The 24,878-nt window shown below is 45.2% G+C and overlaps 1 pseudogene; it reads left to right on the top strand.

The window, feature by feature from the left end:
- Positions 1–908: 908 nt before the first annotated feature.
- LOC136455229 (uncharacterized) lies at positions 909–7,014 on the top strand (annotated as a pseudogene).
- The last annotated feature ends 17,864 nt before the right edge of the window (positions 7,015–24,878 follow it).

The raw sequence follows: 24,878 nt of genomic DNA, 5'->3' as shown, positions 1-24,878 counted from the left end.
CACATGAAATTCAACGCCTTTGGCGTTTTTGGCGAAATTAGATTTCCCAAAATCAACTTGGAAGATGGAGTTTCGGGCCTTTTAAGTTTGGACGTTAGAACGCCTAACTCTGTTTTGTAGGATTTTGTGATCAGTATGGCCCCTGCATATGTATTATCAAATTAATGTAATTGATGACCTACGTGTCAATCTGTGATGATCCAAGCAACTATGTAACCTTCTTTACTAGCTGATTAGATGTAATAGCTTGTATTAGTTCTTGGAGGACTCATCACTAGGAGGATGGCGCACATAGATCATGGAGATGGAGATCATCATGGTGAATGGGTTCTATGGAGTGGAGATCACCACTAGAAATTAGGCCATACTGTGTCACAACTAAGTGAATGCTACTATTTTGTTTTACTCTACATGATGTGATGTTAGAAGTAGAACGATCCCTCACAAATTTTAAGTTATGTATGCCCTCCCAACTAAAACTTGCACCATCCCATGTCTTGTACAATTGGTGGTGGGTCTATGAAATTAGAGTATCACTAGTTTCCCTTGACTAGACGAGTTTGTATCAGATACTTACACGCATAAGGGTTGGTTTGCTTAACAAGGTCATCTTAATGGTTAAGGACTTTGGGGCATGAAGGTTGGGCACCGAGACATGGAGATGTCACCCAACAACAGGAGTCATATGTGATATGATTGGCAAAGAGTTGCTTACCAATCTACCTTGACTGCTAGCGGTGATGCTAAAGCTCACTAGTAGACTTGTTAGTTGTGGATCCTGAATCACTAAGTATCAATAGAGGGATATTGATTTTAGTGGGAGTAGAGTCTGTTAAAAGTTTAATGTGATTTACTCTGTCATGGATACTTTTGTCTTAGTATTTTGCATTATTATTTGTTATAGATAAATGGCACCTAGCAACACCACACCATTTGCTTTGCGTTCAGTCCTTGAGAAGGACAAGCTGAATGGAACAAACTACATGGATTGGATCGGTAACCTGAGAATTGTTCTCAGGGCTGGTAAAAAGGAAGATGTTCTGGACACCCCATTACTAGAAGAACCAGCTGATGATGCACCTGCTGCCATTAAGAATGCTTACAAGAAAGCATGTGATGCTAATCTCAAAGTAAGCTACCATATGCTTGCTTGCATGGAACCCGAACTGTAGATGCAGTTTGAAACAAATCATGAGGCGTACGATATGATCATGGTGCTTAGAGACATGTTCCAGACACAGGCTAGGACTGAAAGGTTCAATGTGTCTAAGGCTTTTATGGAAAGCAAGCTAGCAGAAGGCGTAGCAGTAGGGCCACACGTAATCAAAATGGTTGGTTATGTTCAACGGTTGGAGAAGTTGGGCTTCCCACTGGGCCAAGAGTTGGCCACTGATTTCATTCTTTCATCTCTTCCACCTAGCTATGGGAACTTCATCTCGAACTACCATATGCATGGGGCGGAGAAGGGTCTAAATGAACTATGTGGCATGCTTAAAATAGCAGAGGGTGACATTAAGAAAAGCGCTGGCAGCAGCCATGTGATGGCAATACAGAACAATCCTAGCTTTAAAAAGAAGGGCAATTCTTGGAAGAAGAAGGGCAAGGCTGTGAACTCTAAGCCAAACCCAGCGCCCAAGGTTAAAGCTGGACCTGCTCCAGACAAAGAGTGCTTTTATTGTCATGAACTTGGTCACTGGGAGAGAAATTGCAAGAAGTATCTGGCTTCGTTGAAGAATGGCGGAAGTAAGAGTACTTCCACCTCAGGTACGCTTATTATTAATGTTATAGACAACATATTTCTCGCTGATACAATTATTAATTCTTGGGTATTTGATACCGGATCGGTTGCTCATATTTGCAATTTGATGTAGGGACTGATAAAAAGTAGAAGCATTGAAAGAGGAGAAGTTGATTTCCACGTGGGCAATAATGCAAGGGTTGTTGCGTTGACCGTTGGGACAATGCAACTCCACCTCCCATCAGGATTTATCATGGAGTTGAATAATTGTTATTTTGTTCCTAGTTTAAGTCAAAACATTATGTCTCCTTTATGCTTGATGAAGGATGGTTATTCATTTGCGAGTGAAAACAATGGTTGTGTGATCTCTAAGAATAATATGTTTATGGCTTTTGCACCCATTGTGAATGGATTGTTTGTTTTAAGTCTCGATGATTCACTTGTCTATAATATAAGTGCTAAAAGGCCTCAGCCTAATGATTTGAGTCCTACCTACATGTGGCATTGTCATTTGGGTCATATAAGTGAAAAGCGCATGAAGAAGCTCCATTCTGATGGACTTTTAACTTTGTTTGATTTTGAATCATACGAGACATGTGAGGCTTGCTTGCTAGGCAAGATGACCAAGGTGCCTTTCATAGGTTTTCCTAAGAGAGCATTAGACTTGTTGGAACTCGTACATACCAATGTATGCAGACCAATGAGCGCGACAGCTAGAGGAGGGTTCCAATACTTCATAACTTTTACTGAGGATTTTAGTAGATATGGCTATGTCTACTTGATGAGGCACAAGTCTGAAACCTTTGAAAAGTTCAAGGAATTTCAAAATGAAGTTGAAAATCAGCCTAGCAAGAAAATTAAGGCCTTATGATCTGATCGTGGAGGCGAGTATTTAAGCCACGAGTTTAGCAATCATCTGAAGAGCTGCGGAATTGTTCCACAGCTTACGCCGCCTAGAACACCTTAGAGAAATGGTGTATCCGAGCGATGTAATCGAACCTTGTTGGACATGGTTCAATCAATGATGAGCCAGTCGGACCTACCATTATCATTCTAGGGATACGCTCTAGAAACAGCAGCTTTCACACTTAATAGGGTACCATCTAAATCCATAGTTAAGACACCATATGAGATGTGGACTGGCAAGACTCCCAGTTTGTCTTTTCTAAAGATTTGGGGATGTGAAGTATTTATCAAACGACTTTAGTCAGACAAGATAACACCCAAGTTGGATAAATGCATTTTCGTGGGATATCCAAAGGAAACTTTAGGATATTATTTCTATAACCGATCAAAGGGCAAAGTGTTTGTCGCTCGGAACGGTATTTTCCTAGAGAAAGAGTTTCTCAAAGGGGAGAAGAATGGAAAGACAGTGCATCTTGAAGAAGTTCGGGATGAGCCAATTGGGCAAGAATCAACAAGTGATGCTAGCGTAGCCAGTGTTTTCCTAAACGCTAAATGGTAAACAGTCAGTCACCTACCGTTTAGCCATTATTCGGGCAAAACATCCCATTAAACGGGCTAAACGGTCAATTAAACGGGGTAAACGGGTGATTAAACGGAAATAGCGCACCACCATGTAGCGTTTACACGGTGTTTAAACGGGCTAAATGACCGTTTAGGCGAACAGTGAGCGTAGCAGAACAAGTTGAGATAGCCATGGCAAGAGAAGCACCACCACAACCACGAAGGTCAGCGAGGCTCCACGAATTGTGGGAAATATTATTGTTGGACAATCATGAGCCTGTGACATATGTAGAAGCAATGATGGACCCAGACTCCGAAAAATGGCAGAGTGCCATGCAATCCAAAATAGAGTCCATGGGAGACAATCAAGTTTGGAACTTGGTTGACCCGCCTGATGGTGTTAAAACCATAGAGTGCAAATGGATCTATAAGAAGAAGAAAGATATGGATGGAAATGTTCACATCTATAAAGCTCGACTTGTCGCAAAAGGTTTTTGACAAGTTCAAGGAGTTGACTACGACGAGACCTTCTCGCCCGTAGTGATGCTTAAATCTATTCAGATTATTCTAGCTATAGCTACATATTTCGATTATGAGATATGGCAGATGGATGTCAAGACAGCTTTCCTGAATGGAAATTTAACTGAGGACGTGTATATGATGCAGCCTGATGGTTTTGTCGATCCAAAAAATGTTCGAAAGGGATGCAAACTTCAGAAATCCATTTATGGGTTGAAGCAAGCATCTAGGAGTTGGAACATTCGTTTTGATGAAGTGGTCAAAGGGTTTGGCTTCATTAAGAACGAAGAAGAGGCTTGTGTTTACAAGAAGGTTAGTGGGAGCTCTGTAGTATTTCTAATCTTATATGTGGATGACATATTACTGATTGGAAACAACATTCCTATGCTTGAAACCGTCAAGGCCTCACTGAAAAATAGTTTTTTGATGAAGGACTTAGGGGAAGCAGCATATATTCTAGGCATCAAAATCTATAGAGATAGATCTAGAAGGCCTATAGGATTAAGCCAAGATACTTACATTGACAAAGTGTTGAAACAGTTCAGCATGGAACAGGCAAAGAAAGGGTTCTTGCCTATGTCACATGGCATATACCTTAGCAAGACTCAGTGTCCTTCGACAACTGATGACTGGGATCGCATGAGTAGAGTGCCATATGCTTCAGCTATCGGATCTATCATGTATGCAATGATAAGTACTCACCCAGATGTTTCATATGCGCTAAGTATGATAAGCAGACACCAGTCTGATTCGGGTGAGAGTCACTAGACAGCGGTGAAAAACATTCTTAAGTACTTCAGAAGGACTAAAGAAATGTTCCTCGTATATGGAGGTAATGAGGAGCTCGTTGTAACAGGTTACACCGATGCTAGTTTCCAATCAGAGAAAGATGATTCAAAGTCACAATCAGGATTTGTGTTTACGATAAACGGTGGTGCTGTTAGCTAGAAGAGTTCCAAGCAGGAGACGGTGGCTGATTCTACGACAGAAGCCAAGTACATCGTGGCTTCAGAAGCCGCAAAGGAGGGTGTTTGGATAAGGAATTTCCTTATTGAGCTTGGTGTGTTCCCAAATGCGTCTAGCCCATTGAATCTCTACTGTGATAACAATGGAGCTATTGCACAAGCAAAGGAGCCAAGGAATCACCAGAAGAATAAACACGTAATGCGGCGATTTCATCTCATTCGAGACTTTGTTAACCGGGGTGAGATCAAGATATGCAAAATACATATAGAATTGAATATTTCTGATCCTTTGACAAAGCCTCTTCTGTAGTCTAAGCATGATGCGCATGTAAGAGCTATGGATATTAGATATCTTCTAGATTGACTCTATTGCAAGTGGGAGACTGTTGGAGATATGCCCTAGAGGCAATCGTAGAGATGATGATATTCCATTGTATCCATGTTTCATATTATGTTCCTTGAATATCCATTAAAGGCTACTTGAATTGATTTGCAATTATGTGAATTGTATGTGAAACTCTTTACTTGTATGGTTCTTCTAAAGTTGTCCCTAGTCGGAGTTCATGTGAGGACATACATGAATATTAGACTAGTACATGTATTAGATGATGCCTATGTTTCACAAGTCATGGACATGCAGATGTCAAACTAATAATGTGGGCACATGTAGAGGCATGTGCTAGGACCGACCCAACACGAGATATAGTTACATAGTTCTCTTTACACAATGTGTATACTTTGTCCTTAGACCTAAGATTGTTGCATGCTCTCAAGATGTGAATCGACTTACTTAGGGGCTATCAAACGCTACTCTATAACTGGGTAGTTATAAAGGTAGCTTTTGGGTTTGTCAGGAAGCATGTTGTGAGGTATGATCAGTCAAGATGGAATTTGCCCCTCTCTACTTGAGAGAGATATCTCTGGCCCCTCGAGTGATCGTATCTGGAAATACATGGCCATGCTACGTGAGGTTAAGAGTTAACCTAGAAAGGGATTTTGAATCATAGGATCAAGAAAGAGAGGTCAGCTTGGAGCAAGACCAAATATCATGAGGCAAAGGGAATAACATGTACATGATGTTGTGATGGTTCATCTGATATGATCTTTGTGTGCGTATAGGAGTTGGCATGTCTTGCTAGAGGCCGCTACCAACTATTGACCAAGTAGAAGTACTCACGTCATGTCTATACGTATGTGAACCTATAGGGTCCCACACTTAAGGGGCTAGAACCTAGAGGCCTATTAGGGATCTCTATATATTGAGGGGTAGGGGTGGCTTAGGGTTTGGACCTTTTTGGCGCAGCTACTGCTCTCCCATGCCCAGCAGCTGTCCATCTCCCATGCCCATCAGCTGTCCATCTCACACGCCCTCACCGAGTTGCACTCGTGGATCTAGTAGTCCAGTTTGTGATGCTTCCTCCCCGCACGTGTGGATACCTTGGAGGTGTTGCATCTGCAACACTTGGATGAGCCGCTGCACGAGGAGGACGCCGCTGAATGTTTGACATGGAGGTGATCGACTACACTGCTCCGACGCGCTTCATCAACTTCCGCATCTGCGCGTCTAGTGATGTGATCGACTACACTACTCCGACGCACTTCATCAACTTCCGCATCTGCATGTCTAGTGGTAATCATGTGATCTATAACAGTAGTGTTCCTGTTTTACGCGGTAGAAATTTTGTTTTTTTTTGTGCTAGCGTAGCCTACCTCATATTTCTATAGGTTAGCCAGCGCTAGGAGTAGGCCTAGAACTTAGAGGCAGAGGTGGCCCAACGGCGTGATGAGGTGCGCAAGCGCCAGGCAGACATGGACGGTAAGCCCCTGGTCTTCCTTTGTTGTCCTTCTCTCTAGGATCCAAAGGAGGCTTTTCAACATAGCTGGTGCATGTTTTGGGTAGGTCTTGGTCACAGGCTTGGGGTAGAGGTGATGAAGAGCCATAGCCTAGAGAAGGAGCTCGGCGAAGTGAAGGCCACCCCCCTAAAGGAGAGTGATGAGCACAACACCCTGTGCATTGCTATCTAGCTAGTCTATGACAACCTCAAGCTGGCCTTAGCAAAGGAGACAAGCTCGCTCGCGGTCCGCGCCGCCTCGATCACGGATTGGGCGCGCGAGATGGAGAGGGACGCACTCCGCTTCGACGTTCATCGGTCGTTCGCGATCGCTCGTTCTCACTATGAGAACATTGATCTAGAGACGATGAGCCAAGGCTTCGTGCCTAGTTACTCCGATGCTGAGCTAGAGGACATTGAGAAGGAGGTGGCCCCTCTGGCACAGGGCTTATCTATCAAGATGGAGGATGAGATCATCCTCTCAAAAAATTAGTTAGTTAGGCCAAATAGTGACCTTGTAATAAATGGATAGATTTTAATTTCTGCTATGGTTGAACAATCTTTTGGTTCTTCTGTCGACACAAAAATGCGTCGATACATGGCAAGCCAGAAGGATCTGCTCGATGGAGCTAGAGATCCGCTTGGCTTCAACACAGGGGTAATCGATCCTATGAATTCCTTCCGAGACATGCCAGTCAATTTGACCCTATAATTAACAATGAGAGAAAGTTTATCAGTAATTTAAGGTGGAACATGCCGGTCTTTGCCCAGACAGTTCTAAGTGTGCCGCTTCAGGAGCAGCCAGATGGGAAAATCGACTAAATAGTAGATACTCACAAAAATCGGCTGTTACGGACAGTAAAGCTTATGGATCATGATTAGTTTTATGTTGATAAGTACAATACCCGTAAACGTAAATAAGATCAACAGCTAGGTGGATATTACCAGTATGAATCGTTGAGCCGATGAATCTAATCAGGAAAAGATATAGCATGCAAACAAATCGACTGTCTAATACCAATGGATCTATAAACGCTCTGAATCTAATATGTTACCATCAACAGTGAGGTTCGATCGGATCGATGGCAGCTATGATGATAATAACAAACTAAAACTGAAGAATCCATAAAACCATCTATACTTTGACATGCTTTTTGAAAGACATGCTATATGTGAAGGCTCGGATGAATCGGCTGAAATAGCCAATTCAGGTGAAAAGGGACTACAGCGTGTGAACAATCGACTATTTCACATGGACAAACTTATGGACTCATCAGACTTAACCTACTATCTCTAATAGTGGGGTTCGACTGGATCAATGTAGCCGTGATAAAGACAATAAATCAAACCCTTAAAGTATACAGATCTATTCACGCTTAACAGAATCATGGACACACACTATAGGCATTAAAACATAGACGATCAGCCATTTAGTCGATGCAGGCATAGCAAACAGTTAAGGTCATGCCTAATCGAGAACAAATCTACTAACTAGCATCCTCCAAATCTACAGTGTCATCCGTGGGGATCAACCAGATTGTTACAGCCATAATAGCGAACTATAGACCAGATTTAACTAACCAGCAAACCTCTTCAAGATCATACACGCCTTAACCACGTACTATACACGATCAAGATCAAAGTAGAACAGTCGATGAAACGTAACCCATCACTCAGAGTAAGAAACATTGTGTTGTAATAAACCAAACGACGAACTAAAAGGATATAAGGCTGATCTAACTCGATCTTTATTAGGCGGATTGATATTGCTGCAAACTAATAACAATAAAGACATCAGCAAGATCAGTAACTTAATGAATCTACCCGAAGGACGCCACCCTTAGATAGAGCCGATAACTTGACCTTAATCTAGTTTGAGTAGTGGAGGTCGACCGGATCGATGCAACCGTACTTGAACTAGATAAGAGTCGATAACTAGCTTATACTAAAGTTTGTAGTGGAGGTCGACCGGATCGATGCATCTGTACAAACCAAAGTATAAGCCATGACGGTACTTATGGACAAATCAGAGGTCGACCGGACCGATGTAGCCCTGCTTGCTAAAGAACTCACCGAGATCTACTCTACTCCTACTCCTAAGGGTTGGCCGGAGCCAAAAAAAAGGTAAATTGTATTTGATTGTTTGGATGTTCTTTTACAATAGCCGGGGTCCAATATTTATACCCGGAGCCTAAACATAAATCCTACTCGAGTACGACTCATTACAATCTTTCGTATAAAAAAACATTCCTATCTTAAGACAACTTGGACCCTAATCTTTCCCTTTTTGTAGAGTCCAATATGTATTTCTCGACGCCAACCATAGCTCATTATCGTTATCTGCTGATGTCATTCAAAGAGAGCTGATTCCTGTGTTGCATCTGAATCAGCTGATATCGATCCTTATGCAATCGATTCCTTGGTCGACACAATTCTAGAAGCTTCGAGTTCCCACGTTCTTCTTCCCAAATTTTGGTATAAACATCTTCGTCCACTTTTTTTATAAAAAGGTTAATGTGTTCTGACCCTTTCCATGGTTAAGGTTGTAAAGGTTGGGATGCGGGTGAAACAACTCTGATCATGCTGGTGAGCAAAAACGCCGTAGCCACTGGGGCGTAGGTTGCTTGCAGTCCGACCAGTTTTACTCAGAGTTTGTTTCCGCAGCCCTTACTTTGAGATCTTAACGTAAGGGAGGGTCGGGCATAGAGAATGTCTCTGAGTAGATATACTCTTATTAGCCCCTGAGTTATGCCCGACCCTCTGCCGTTGCCAGGGTCGGGTGTCACTAAAGATAGAGGGAACGATAGCAAAACCGATAACAAAAAATGTTTTCGTATTTCAGAAATGTCATTCTTAAGCATATGCATAGGCTAGGGGTAAAAGCAACATAGCTGCTTGATGTTCTATGCATTGGTGAAGACCTTGTTGTCGATGGTCTTGAGCTTTGTAGGTGCCTGGTTGGAGCACCTCCGCGACGACGTACGGTCCCTCCCACAGCTGGGAGAGCTTATGACGATTTTTGTTGCTCTAGACAAGGTAGAGCACTAGGTCCCCATCATTGAAGGCCCAACCCCACACCCGATGGCTGTGGTACCAGCACAACACCTACTGCCAATTGGCTGAGCGAAGGAGGGTAACGTCGTGTGCCTCGTCGAGCTGATCCATGGCATCCTCGAGGGATGCCTTAGCTCCCTGCTCGTTGTACGCCCTGACCCTCGGCACCCCATAGTCGAGGTCAGTTGGGAGGATAGCCTCGGAACCGTAAATCATAAAAAAGGGTGTGTCATCGGTGGCCTGGCTGAAGGTCATCCTCAAGCTCTAGAGCACTGCAGGAAGCTCTGTGACCCAATGCCCGCCAAACTTGTTCAACCGATTGAAAATCCTAGGCTTGAGACCTTATAGGACCATGCCGTTCGTGTGCTCGACCTACCCATTCGTGCGGGGGTGCACCATAGCGGGCCAATCAACGTGGATGTGGTATTTATCGTAGAATCGGAGGAATTTCTTCCCGGTGAACTGTGTGTTGTTGTCCGTGATAATGGAGGTTGGGACTCCAAAGTGATGGATGATGTCGAGGAAGAATAACACGACATGCTCAGACTTGATCATGGAGATCAGCCAAGCCTCTATCCACTTTGTAAACTTGTCTACGGCGACAAGCAAGTGCGTGTAGCCCTCGGGTGCTCTTTTGAGAGGTCCGACCATATCAAGCCCCTAGACCATGAACGGCCACATGATGAGGATCGTTTGGATTGCTTGGGCTGGCAGGTGGGTCTGTCGGGCGTAGTATTGACACCCTTCATAGGTGTGCACAATCTGCTTAGTGTCGGCCACCGCGGTTGGCCAGTAGAAGCCCTATCGGAATAAATTTCTGACTAGGGTTCTGAGTGCGCCATGATGTCCACAGACCCCACCATGAATGTCCTTCAGCCATTGCCTCCCTTGTTCGACAGGAATGCAACGTTGTAGGATCCTGGTGTGGCTTCACTTGTAGAGCTCCTCCTCGACAATGACGAAACACTTGGCTCGGCGTGCGATCCATCGAGCCTCCATCTTGTTTATCGAGAGCACTTCGCGGAGAAGCCAATCGAGGTATGGGGTCCTCTAGTAAGCTAGGGGGTCGAGCTCTACTACTAGACCTTCGTCAAGCTCTATGACTTTAGGGTTGGAGGGGGTGGACAGTCGGTCAGCCCCCAAATCTAGGGCAAGCAGCTTGTCCTCAGACTATCCCCGTTCCTCGTAACGAACCAAAGGCTTGTGTTGATCGCTGGTGAAGATGCCCATCAGCATCGGCTCTCAGCTAGACGCCATCTTCACCAATGTGTCGACCGCCTCGCTGAGCCGCCTCGGGATGTGATTGGGTTCAAGACCATCGACTTGTCCTCCAGCTGGTGGACTTCTCGGTAGTAAGCATCCATCTTGGTGTCATGGTAGCCTAACTCCTTCATGATCTGACTAATGACCAGCTGTGAGTCACCTCAGACATCAAGCCATCGGATGCCCAACTCAATGGCAATGCGTCGGCCGTTGATGAGTGCCTCGTATTTAGCCACATTATTGGAGGCGGGGAAATGGAGGTGGACCACGTACTTCATGTGTATCCTGAGGGGCGAAATGAAGACCAGTCCCATGCCAGTGCCTCTCTTCATCAGTGACCCATCAAAGTACATCGTCCAATACTCTTAGTTGATGGCTGCTCATGGCATCTGGACCTCGGTCCATTTTGCAACAAAATCGGCCAATGCTTGGGACTTGATGGTCGTCTGAGGGGCATATGAAATGTCCTGACCCATCAGCTTGAGTGCCCACTTGGCAATTCTCCCTATGGCATCCTAGTTTTGGACAACCTCACTGAGAGAGAAGAATGTCACAACCATCACCGGGTGTGACTCAAAGTAGTGACGCAGCTTCCTCTTGGCGATTAGGATGGCTTATAAGAGTTTCTAGATTTGCGGGTAGCGAGTCTTGGAGTTAGACAAGACCTCACTAATGAAGTATATAGGGTGCTGCACTTTGAGGGCATGTCCCTCTTCCTCCCGCTCTACCACCAGGGCGGCGCCGACCACTTTTGTGGTGGTCGCGATGTAGAGCAGGAGCGGTTCTCCATCAATCAGGGGGACTAGGATCGAGGCTTTCGTTAGGATTTTCCTTGACTTTTTGAGTGCCTCCTGAGCCTCCAGAGTCCACACAAACCGATTGGTCTTCTTTAGAATTCGGTATAGTGGGAGGACTCGTTCACCGAGGCATGAGATGAAACAGCTAAGCGCGGTGAGGCACCCCCATGACTCACTACACTCCCTTTAGATTCTGGATCGAACCCATCCTCGTGATGCCCGAGATCTTCTCCGGGTTGGCTTCAATGCCGCGCTTAGAGACGATGAACCCAAGTAGCATGCCCCTTGGGACCCCGAAAACACATTTTTCCGGGTTGAGTTTGATGTTGTTGGCTCGTAGTTTTGTGAAGGTCTGCTCTAGGTCATCTACGAGTTGGTCGGTCCATTTGGACTTGACCACGATGTCGTCTATGTAGTCCTCAATGGTTCACCCGATGAGGTCTCCGAAACACTTGAGCATACATCGCTGGTATGTAGCTCCTGCATTTTTAGACCAAAAGGCATCATGACAGCAGAATGACCTGAATAGGGTGATGAAAGAAGTTGTGAGCTAGTCGGACTCTTTCATGGCGATCTGATGGTACCCGGAGTACGCATCAAGGAAGCAGAGGGTTTCGCACCCCGAGGTCAAGTTGACTACTTGATCTATACGTGGCAAAGGAAATGGATCCTTTAGACACGCCTTATTGAGACTCATGTAGTCAACACACATTCTCCATTTTCCATTCTTTTTTCGTACAAGGACGGGATTGGCTAACCACTTGGGATGATACATTTCCTTGATGAATCCGGCCACCAAAAGCTTTGTGATCTCTTCACCGATGGCCCTGCGCTTCTCCTTGTCGAAGCGGCGTAGGCGCTGCTTCACCAGCTTGGAGCCTAGCCTAATCTTCAAGGTGTGCTCAATGACTTCCCATGGGATGCCCAGCATGTCTAAGGGTTTCCACACGAAGATATCTCTATTGGCATGGAGGAAGTCGACGAGTGTGCTTTCCTATTTGGAGGAAAACATGGTGCCTATGTGCACCACTTTGCCCTCGGAGCTACTAGGGTCTAAAAGGACCTCCTTGACGCCCTCCATGGGCTCAAAGGATCCGGACGACCACTTGGAGTTGGGTGCCTCCTCAGTAGTCCCTTCCTTGATGACAGCGAGCTCCTCGGAGGTGATGATTGCCGAGGCATGCTCGCAGCACTCAACCTCGCACTCGTAAGCGTGCTGGAAGGTGGTGCCGACGGTGATGACCCCACATGGGCCCGGCATCTTGAGCTTTAGGTAGGTGTAGTTGGAGACAACAATGAACTTTGCTTAGCATGGTTGTCCCAGGATGGTGTGGTAGATTTTGTGGAATCCAACCACCTCAAAGGTGAGGCTCTTCGTCCTGTAGTTGGCTGAATCCTTAAAGGTGACGGGCACATCGATCTGCCCGAGCGGTACGGCTTGCTTCCTCGACACAATGCTGTGGAAAGGCACCCTAGTTGGTTGGATGTGCGATCGATCGATGCCCATGGAATCAAGTGTCTCGACATACATGATGTTGAGGCCGCTATCTCCATCTATCAGCACTTTAGTGAGGCGCTTCGTGCCGACGATCGGGTCAACCACGAGTGGATACCTCCCCGGTTATATGATGCTATCCGGGTGGTTAGAACGGTCGAAGGTGATGGCGGACTCCTACCACCGGAGGAAAGACAATGTGGCCGGTCACATTGACCAGCCCCGCGATAGCATCAGCCAAATTTGGTGGAACTGGTGGTGGATCAGGAATACCATCCTTGTCTTGCGAAGAACTAGGAACAGTCGAACCCCGAGTACGACGCATCTGTTCATGACAAACCAAACTTTACTCACAAACATTTATTGAACTGTTAAAAGAGCTTGCTACAAACACATTACATAGGGCTCACTTATTTATACACAAGTCTGCACTTAAGCAAGACTACCCAACTAGACTAGATCTCGCTATATTACAACTCTACTCTTCTCCTCGATTACATCAAACCTCATGATCGGTATCCATTCTAGAAACATTTCCACCTTCATTATCACTTTCGTTGACCATCACTACTTCTCCTGGATCTTCTTCCTCCTCTTCTGGTTCATCATCATCTGCTATGATGACACCTGGGTCCATTGCATCAGCTTGAGGCTCATGATTTGGATTCAGGAGATTATTCAGCCTATGGACTTCTTCATGCAGATTGGTATAATATTCTTCTAAGTCTTCTACATAGAACTCTAACTCATGAGCTCGGGCTCTAGCTACATCTTCTCTATGCTATGCTTCATTTCTTCCTTCCACCATACAAACTAACATACGCTCACAGTTCTTATGAGAGGTGGTGAGACACCTCAATTGATCCTTTAACTTGCCCACCTAGATGGCATCCAAGGTCCTATCTCTAGTAGCATGTGCTAATTCTGCTGAAAGCCTCTGTATCTCAGCCTAGGGATCAGGCCTAAAGCTGCTACTGCTAGCACCATCACTCCTAGGGGCAAGCTGGTGACGAGGAACTCCTTTGGGTCCAATAGACTTATGGGGCATTATCTTGGTACGAGCCATACTGTAGAAAGCAAGATTTCCAAAATAGTAAGATGATCAGATAAAAGTCTAAAGAGCAACAAGGATGGATTACACTACTCAACCCAGACTAAGAGGGAAAGTAAGTAACAAGTGGATTAATTATGATGCATGAATCATCCGTACGAAACTTCAACATCAAAGCTCCTATAGTACATAAACAATAGTTCTTGTTATATAGGGCATAATAAGATTACTACTCCACCATACAAAGCCTTTTTAATCAAATAAGGAATGGCGAGAATGAATTAAGATAAGTCGAAAGTAATTTGGACCAAATTAACATGTTAAATTTATTTGTCCCAAATCATTTTGAAGTTTTTGTAAAACAATACTACAAAAACCTTTGTAATGGTCACTCTGATACCATTCTGTGACAGAACCTCCTAAATTATAGGGCCCACATGCACCTGTCACTGTCCAATGACCTCTGACGACTATGCATATGTTCTCGGTAACTTAAGAAGACTGTCGGGTGTCCTCGGGGAACCTTGAATCATCCACGATTTTCCGAGCAGGATCCCATTACAGAGTCATTGCAGTATTACAATAGTTTATTTATTAATATACATCAGAGTAAAATAGCGGAAGTCTTACAATAACTTAGTTACAAAACATTTATTTCACAAACTAAGTACGATTATTATTACAAACCATAGTAGTGGAGTGGCATTAGTAATATAAACATAACACACAAAGAAAGTGCCCTGCCCAAGGGCCACACATTTACTTATCATCATCGATTTAAACAACAGTCATGCAGCACGGTCCAAGACATACCTGCTCATGAGGCTCACCTGCAACAAGGGTTAATGAACCCTGAGTACAAAAGTACTCAACAAGACTTAACCGAAATAAAAACTGATAAGACTAAAAAATGCAGGCTCAGGGATTCAAGATAAGGCTTTAGCAATAAACAAGGTTCTTTTGCATAAAAGCTCTTTAAAAAGATTCTTTCTTTCAACATGTAACCCTTATCAAGATCATATATGAACCTACCATGATCCGTATTGAGATCATGACCTTCGTATCAAACCCTTTCTCAAAACTTCCTCAAGTTTCATTTATTAACTACGATGATGAACAGTGAGTTGAGTCTTCACAACCGAGGAGCAACGATGATTCAAACCGATTATAACCCAGCCGGGGATTCCCAACCACATGATATATGCAGGTCCCCGACCTACATATACCAACCCACCCTTAGATCCTCTAAAACAAGAACGAGTCCACGCCACCCGAGAATATAGTACTCCACCAATTCAGCCCATTACCACGTGGGTACACGCTACTCTCGCCATCTCTCCACTCCCAGTGCGCGAGTAGCCATTCTCATAATAGAATAGCCAAGTTAAGGCTTACCGGAGTATGTGATCAGTACTACAAAGTCTCACCTCATGCAATTCAACAACGCACGTGTCTTAATCGACATAGGCAGAAAGAACCCGCTCACAAGACCTCCATGTCTTGTGGCTCCCATACACCGAGTCCGCCCGATCTAGATTTATTACTCCACATGCTCATATCTCATGATCATATAAATAACCAAACGTATCCAAGAAACCATTTATATCTCGTAGGTGACCAGTAATCACCTGACTTTTATCGTTCTAAGCATGGCTAAGCATAATTAGACATTCTCGGATTGAAACGGGTAACAAGGTTGATATTGAAAAACAAGGTTGGTGATGCACCAATTAGGTTTTCACTCAACTCCTAACCACTTAATGCAGTATTGAAAAGCAAAACCAATAAAAACTTGTAAAATACAAGGTAGGTTTAAATACATCTAGGGCTTGCCTTGATTGACGGAAATGTCAGGTTCCGGAGAGGTTCCACAGATATCAAACCCGACCTCAACAGGTGGATTAACTTCCTCAATAACTTGGTTAACTACCGCGTTTTCACTTTCATTCACTACACGTAGTAACAATGCCATGTTTAATATGATGCGCGATATAAAACATGATGCTTGACAATGGATGCAAAAGTTAATAACTGGAATACAACTTTCCTTCGCGGTACAGTTGCAAACCAACAACTAACTAAACATTTTTATAAACTCAAACACTTACTATACATACCAAGAATTATTTTATATTAATGACCCAAGGTCATCACTCAATCCAAAATTCAAACAAAACCTAAGTCATTAAGGTTTACTATTTGCTTTTATGAATTAATTATTTAATTCAAAATTATGAAATAAATCAACTTCTTCCAAATGAGCTCAAAATTTTTGTGAAGACTCATCATATGATAACTAAGTGGAAAAACAATTTTCATAATTTTTGGATAATTATATAAGCCTAGAAAAATCATGGAAACTCATTTATTAATTAATTTGAGCAATTTTTATCACATTCAAAATGTAGTGAAAAATAACATTTAATATTTTTCCTAATTAGTTTACATCTTCGAGAGGTCACACAAAACTTTTCATAATTTTTGGAGCTCTAATTAATTATATACAAAAATAATAAATCACATCACTATTCATTCAATTCTGCAAAATAGAAAAATTCCATTTTCAAATCCACGGCCACTGACAGAGTGACCCCACCTGTCGGCACAGTACCCCGCGCTGACCACATTCCCCACATCACAGTGCGTCGATTGGTGGCACTAGCTAGACCAATGATGGCTTGGTCCGAGCACGACGCCAGCCATGGCGGCCGTGATGGCGCGGTTGTGGCATGCCAGCAAAGGGAGGCCAGTAGCGGTTAAACACAAGGCTCGGGAAGACTCAGGAGCTCACCCCAAACACGCTTGAGCTGATGTCTGAACCAGAGGAGCAACGGAGAAGCGGGTCGGCGATCAGAGCAAACACGACGGAGCAAGCTACGTCGACGGTGGTGTTCCGGTGGCTGTGGTGGACAAAAAGATCAATCAATAGGGCACAAAGCATCACAACAACATGGCAAAGCTAGAACCATGCTGAGCAAAAGCAAAGATGCACCGTAGAGTGCTGACCACGGTGACGCGCACTCGACGACGATGCTGCCGGCCGTGAGGAAGAAAGGCAACGCTCGGCGTTTCCTAGTGGAGTCAGGCTTCAAGGATTGGTCGGCTAGGTGCACAAGGAGCAGGCGGAGCTAGGACAGGCTTTGCTGTAACTGGAAAGGCGCTACGGCGACGGCACGGGCTCGTCAGAGCTAGGCGGCGACGTCGGAAAAAACAGAGAAGAGAAACGGAGAAGAACGGCAACGGCGTAGGCCTTATAGCGCGGCTTAGAAGCAAGAAGAAGCCACGCAGCAGCCTTCCCTGCCAGCGTGAAGCCAGAGATGGCCACAGGCACGCCTGGAACGCTGAGGAAGCTCACCGACGGTGAGGTGTCGCCCGCGGTTACTGTTCTAGGTAATTACCGAATTGCCACTCAATTTAAAACACAAATTACTCCCAAATTTGTATGGCAACTCAAAAATCTCCAAAAACAAAAGTTGTTCCAAATTCAAAGTTCTACAACTTTGCTTTAATAACCATACCCAAATTATGTCTACATTTTGAAATGCAAGTTTAAAATCAAAAGGGGACACTTTAAGAACATGTCACCTTTTCAAATTACTTTAATTTTTATATAACAACTTTGGAAACTCCAAAACCAACTTTGTACACCTTGACAAGCTCTACACTTTTGCTTTTAAGCTCAACCCCAAAATGTACTTAGATTTTGAATTTGGTTTTCTAGGGTAGAATTAAATGCTGGAAATTAGGGTTTTCGGAATCCAATTCAATACAAAAGTTTTGAATTTGATTCATCCATACAAGTCAACACATATAACCATAAAAATAAACTTGTTTTAGTGAATACATATCAAAGTTTTCACTAACACATGAATGATGTGCAATACATATGATGACATGGCATGTTTTAGGGTTTAAAACACCAGAGGTGTTACAAAAGCCTGGGGCCCCAACAGGTTGGGGCTCGGGCTCCAGTCTTCGCCGCTATCATAGCGTCCACCGCGATGAGGATGGTAGCCACGACCGGCCTCCTCTCTCTTGTCACCCCATCCATACCCGGCCACCTTTCTGCTTGGCAGCGGTCATGAGTGAGCCCCCATCCTTCTGCTTGTTCTTCTTCTTGTTTGGACGGTTAGAGGGGGCCTCGCTAGCATCCTCGTCCTGCCTCGCTTTGCCTTTGGAGCGATCAAAAATCGCTTTGACCACCTCCTCGCCTAAGGCATGGCTGGTCACAATATCGAGGAGCACCTTGGTGGTCTGAGGGCCCTTACATCCTAGCTTGTGGACTAGAGACTTGTAGGTGGTCCTGGATAGGAAGGCTCCAATGACATCAGGCAACTCATTGCATTGCCTAGAGAAGCATCAGATGTACTCATGGAGAGTCCATCTGGACTTCTGTTGGCAAATTTTTAGATCCCAGGGGTTCCCAGGGCACGAGTAGGTGCCCTAGAAGTTTTCCACAAAGATATCCTTCAAGTCTGCTCAACTTTGAATACGGTTGGGCGGAAGGTGCTCTAGCCATGTTTACACTGAATCGGCCAGGAACAAGGGGACATTGCGGATAATGAAGTAATCACTATCCACACCGCTGGCTTGATAAGCAAGCCGATAGTCCTCGAGCCACAAGTCAGGGTTCATCTCCTCGGAGTACTTTGGGACATTGGTCGGCGGTCGATACTGTGGTGGGAAAGCCACGTTGAGAATGTGCTGGTCGAAAGCCTGGGGCCCCAACAGGTCGGGGCTCAGGCTCTAGTCTTCACCGCTATCATAGCGTTTGCCATGATGAGGATGGTAGCCACGACCAGCCTCCTCTCTCTTGTCACCCCATCCACGCCCGTGGGCGTCTAGGGTGTTGCGTGCGTCACAGTTGTGGCCGAGACGCTCATGCACCGGGACCATGGCAAGTCCCCCACCATCGTGTGGCGCCTGGTGGATGAACACGTCCCAACCATGTCGTCCCGAAGACACGCGCTGACTGGTATCGAGCTCACGTCGCCGAGACAGCAAGCTTTCCACCTATTGCACCGTTGCTCGCTTGAGCAGCTTGTAGATCTCATGGTGGGCCCAATGATCTTCGAGTGTCATGGGCTCTAGGAGCCTTTGGAGTAGGGCCGCTGCGAAAGCTATGTTCTGACTTGCCTGGGCAAAGTGCGGGAGGCCTCCGTCATCCTCGATGATCCTCCGGTTTACATCGCGGGCAATGGCGCGTGCGCGGCCACCATCCCCATGATGTTTGATCTCGTGTTCGAGCTCTGCGCGCTCCTGCTCCAGCTGGAGGCATGCATCTTCGAGCTCCTGATGCCGTGCCCTTAGCTGTTTCACCTGCATACGGGGAGGGCCCCCCTCATCTTCTTTGACTTCGTTGTCGAAGTTGTTCAGTGGGGTAGCTCATCCCTCATGGACCCTTTCGACGCGTCCCTTGGGGGTTCCTGTCATAAAATATTCCCGCAAGGGGTGATGGCTCCCCTAATGGATTCAGAGTCAGAGATCAACTCCAAATCTCTCATGAGAAGGTCATGGAAAGACTCTATGATGTAATCATTCATTCCCACGAATTCATCATCCGTGGGAGGCTGGTACTTGCGCTGTACCACGAGGTGACCAATGGTCCTCATGGCATTATGCAGACCAAACGGGAATACTATCGGCGCGTCCTGGGTGAGATATTCTAGGGAAAGCGGCTCCCCTCCGACAAGCTGCGTCATAACGTTGGCAAAGGAGAAGGTGAGGCAGCGCACATCCTCCTAGGATGGTCGAGGTCCCAAGAAGGCATCGAGTTGGTGCTCCAACCTCCCACAGTCAAAGCCGAGGAGCTGATCGCTCCTAGGGACATGGGCCTCCGGTGTGCGTAGCTACAGCTTCTCGAGGGCTTCGACAATTGTGTCGAGGCCAGTGGAGTGAAGAAGTTGGACGGGGGTGGGAGCCCACGCTAGCTCTCCCTCCCCGGTGATGATGAAATCCAGGCTCCCGAAGCGCACGTGTGCGCCCAGGACCTAGCTGACGCCATGGCTAGCCATCCGTGGCATGTTGTGGATGACGAGATGCGCAAAAGGCCCCTACCTGGTGCGTCAACTATTGGTGTTTTGAATCACCAGCTAGTAAATTTCTAGTTTACACGTCTGACCCGGATGGCTATGCTCGGAGGACATAAGGATTTATACTGGTTCGAGCGAAACATCCCTACGTCTAGTTTACTACTGCTCGTGTTACCGGCACTTGGTTTGTAGTAGGGGTTATAAATAGGCAAGAGAGGGAGAAGGTCCCAAGTCTCTGGTGAAAAGAGTCAGTCTGGTTGAGCTCTCTATTTACTATTGAGTGCCTAAGCCTCCAGCCGCTCAGACATGTGTGAATGCACCCCTCCTTGAGGTGCTCTGCTTCCCATTTTATAGATGAAGAGGAAGATGCAGGTTACATCGAAGAGAGAGGGACAAGGAGAGGAAGGCTTCTAGGATCGCAATGTCTTCCATCTCCTTTACGTGGGTCCCACCGACCCTATAGATGACGACGGAGACAGCTCCACATCGTGGCCCTATTCGTCACTGACGCCGTATGTGGGCATCATCAGCCAGTCGTGGTGCTCCATCCTGTCCCAGTGGACGGTTTGGCTCGCAGACACCTCCGCTGGAGGTTGTACGGGGAGTAGGTAGCACAGCGTCAACACGCCCAATGTTGTTGGCGACGTGCGTCCTCAGACATGGTGAGGCGAAGTCCATGCCCTTGGGGTCGAATGTGACGGGGCTCTTGCCCGAGGGGTCAGGCGAGACAGAGCTCGCATCCTTAGGGTCAGGCGACCCGGATCTCGTATCCTTAAGGTCGTGCGAGATGGAGCCCATGCCCTCGGGGCTGGATGGGACCAAGATACGCTCTTGACCATCCGAGGGAGTTAGCGTTCATGGCCATTAGCTTCCATCTTTCGGGTATCCCTAATACTGATACCCAACACCACTCGTGTTTACCGTACAATCAAGTGGTGGTTTGTGATACCAGGCAAATTGGGGTGAAACTGGATGGAAACGAATGGAAAATACTATCTTCTATTTTCGTTACTACAAGTCGAGAGCTGTTGCGGTAGCCGGATATACGAAAATAGATAGATCGATAAAAAATAGACAAAAACAGACGGTAAATGGGAATTTTAAGCCAAAAATAGATGCCACATGGCAGCTCAATTACATAACATATGGCAAACTGAATAAGTATACACATAATACACCCCGCATGTCATGTCATGTCATGGCATGTCATGACATACATAAACATAAGCCAAACTGAATAATGTACGCATCACAAGTCACGAGATGATAGACATAAGCCAAACTGGATAGGTACACTTCACAACTCACAAGTCACAGGTTCACATCATGACATACATAAGCCAAACTATAAGTAAATAAGATAGTACACATAGACTTGACAGTAGTACAATACACACATGGCAGCATAATATTAGACCACAAATAAGTCCAGAATTCCACAAATAAGTCCACAAGACTTTGAAATGATAATCGACAAATCACACAAGATCATGTGTGAACAACAAGTCTACCAACAACACATGTGAACAAAAAAGTCCATATGTTAAAAAGATTTCTTCCTAGCTCACTATCTTCATTCATTACATCTGGATCACTTTCCACTTCTTCCTGCATTTTGTAGCACATATGTTTTTTTGTGACTAACTGCAAATGTAAAGCTATGTTATTGATTTTAGGTTGTTGCAAAAATGGTTATGAAATACCTTATCATCAATGGTGGAGTGACTAGAGCTCAACCAAAACAAAGGAATATATTTGGAATATAGAATCAAAAGAAAGATATCCGCACCACTTTACAATGTTGTACCATTCATATTGATCAACTATATATTGGACAATTCAAATTGAACAACTAGGGAAAATATTACCATTTCTTATTGCATGTATCCAATTGTTGGTACCAATCATCGCATGTACCATCTTAGGATCTAAGCAATTATAATATATCCACAACAACTCAGCTAACAACACTAAACGTAGACTCAGCAACTAGTGTTCCACTTGTATTGCCATCGTATACCGAATAATTTATGCAAGATTGGATACTTATCGATATTGTTCTTCTAGTAGGCGGGAGCACCTAGATGCGTCGATAGCGAGAAATAACAGTAGCACGAGCAACCATCGACGCCATGAGGATGGAGAAGGGCGAGGGGAAGCGGTAGCGGGAGCGGCTGACGCTTGCGGAGGTAGCCGCAAGAACAAGTGAGGAAGTGGCGAGGATACCTATGCTGGGAATAGAGGGGGACCAAGGGAGTAGGACAGAGAAGGACTGACAGATAAAGTGTTGAGAGAGACAAGAGTTGGCTTTCTTGGGCCCAACGAGTAACAAGAAGGGGAGCTAGAGAGCTCCCTTGCCCCGCTTCACCCAACAGGACTTGTGAAAGGTCCTAATGACTAGAGGGGGGGTGAATAGCCTATTAAAAAAATTCTACAACAACACTTAACAAACTGGTTAGATAATTATGAGGCGAAGCAAGTGTTGCGCCAGCCTACTAAAAAATAAGCCACCTACCATAATTCTAGTTTATATAGTTTCTATCCACACAATAGCTATAACACTACAATAAGTTAGGGTGCTCTCAAAAGCTAACTAAAGAGTCACACTAACCAAACTAATAAGCTCTCACAACTAGCTACCCTAAAGAGCTTGACAACTAGTTTGCGGTAATGTAAAGAGAGTGAGCAAGAAAGTTATACCGCCATATCGAGGAAGGAGCCAATCAATCACAAGAATAAATAACAATGAAGACCAATCACCTCAGAATCAAATGATGACACAATAATTTTTTACCGAGGTTCACTTGCTCGCCGGGAAGCTAGTCCTCGCTGTGGTGATTCACTCACTTGGAGGTTCACGTGCTAATTGGCATCACATATCAAACCCTCAATAGGGCGCCGCACAACCAACATAAGATGAGAATCACACAAGCCACAAGCAATTCACTAGAGTACCTTTTGGCTCTCCACCGGAGAAAGGTCAAGAACCCCTCACAATCACCATGATCAGAGTCAGAGACAATCACCAACCTCCGCTCGACGATCCTCGCTGCTCTAAGCCGTCTAGGTGGCGGCAACCACCAAGAGTAACAAGCGAATCCCGCAGCGAAACACAAACACCAAGTGCCTCTAGATGCAAACACTCAAGCAATGCACTTGGATTCTCTCCCAATCTTACAAAGATGATGAATCAATGATGGAGATGAGTGGGAGGGCTTTGGCTAAGCTCACAAGGTTGCTATGTCAATACAAATGACCAAGAGAGTGAGCTTGAGCCGGCCATGAGGCTTAAATAGAAGCCCCCACGAAATAGAACTATTGTACCCTTTTACTGGGCACAACACAGGGTGACCGGACGCTCCGGTCATATCGATCGGACGTAGGACCCTAGCGTCCGATCGTGCGATGCACGCCATGTGTCCCCTCTCTTCAAATACTGAGCTCCCGTTCCCAACGGTCAAGTGATGACCGTACGCGCTGCTGCGAAGTGACCGAACGCTGGACCTCAGCGTCCGGTCGTTTCCAGTAAGCATCTAGAAGTGAAAAATCACGACCGGACGCATCCGGCCATGTTCAACCGGACTCACCCAGCGTCCGGTCACTCGGTATCTCCTCTGTGCGCTGCCACGTCAGCAGGACCGGACGCATCCCTTCAGCGCTCGGTCACCAAGTGACCCAGCATCCTATCAGAGACCGACGCTAGCGTCTTCGCTGCTTCTTCAGACCGGATGCGCCGGTCCTTCCAAGACCAGCGTCCAGTCACTCACAGTGACCTCTATCTTTTCTGTATAGGACGCCGGTGGCACCGTCGGACACTCCGCCGGTGAAGTCCCTAACCCTTGCTCAAATGTGCCAACCACCAAGTGTATCACCTTGTGCACATGCGTGTTAGCATATTTTCACAAAACATTTCCGAGGGTGTTAGCACTCCACTAGATCCTAAATGCATATGTAATGAGTTAGAGCATCTAGTGGCACTTTGATAACCGTATTTTGATACGAGTTTTACATCTCTTAATAGTACGGCTATCGATCCTAAATGTGACCACACTCATTAAGTGTTTTGATTACCAAAACAAAATGGCTCCTACCATTTATACCTTTGCCTTGAGCCTTTTGTTTTTCTTTCTTCTTTTTAAGTCCAAGCACTTGATTATCACCATGGCATCGCTATCATCATGTTATGATCTTCATTTGTTTCACCACTTGAAATATGCTACCTATCTCATGAATACTTTGATAAAACTAGGTTAACACTTAGGGTTTCATCAATTCACCAAAATCAAACTAGAACTTTCAACTTGTTTCTACATGTTAAGATCCCATAGAAAGCAAATTCATTCTATTTACATCTCCTAATAAATAAATTTCCTATTAGGGATCGAGGCCCATTGTCATCCCTAGATGAGAGAGGAAATTGTGTGTGAGGTTGAAACAAAGGATTGCAAAACCACATGAATAAGAGCATGTTCGGCTGGTATTAAAGCTGATTGATAAGCCGACTGAAACTATTTTATTATGAGAGAAAAATATAGTAGATTCTAGCTAATAAGTCGAATAATAGATTCAAGCGAACAGGCCAGTTCTGCAGGAATGCAATTACTACAAATCAGAGGATTAGAAAGTACAAAAACCTATAGGCCTTGTTCGGCTGGTACGAAGGAA

The sequence above is a fragment of the Miscanthus floridulus genome, chromosome 5, assembly GCF_019320115.1.
Source record: "Miscanthus floridulus cultivar M001 chromosome 5, ASM1932011v1, whole genome shotgun sequence".
In the NCBI taxonomy this organism is placed as follows: domain Eukaryota; kingdom Viridiplantae; phylum Streptophyta; class Magnoliopsida; order Poales; family Poaceae; genus Miscanthus; species Miscanthus floridulus.
This window is presented reverse-complemented; position numbering and strand designations above follow the sequence as displayed.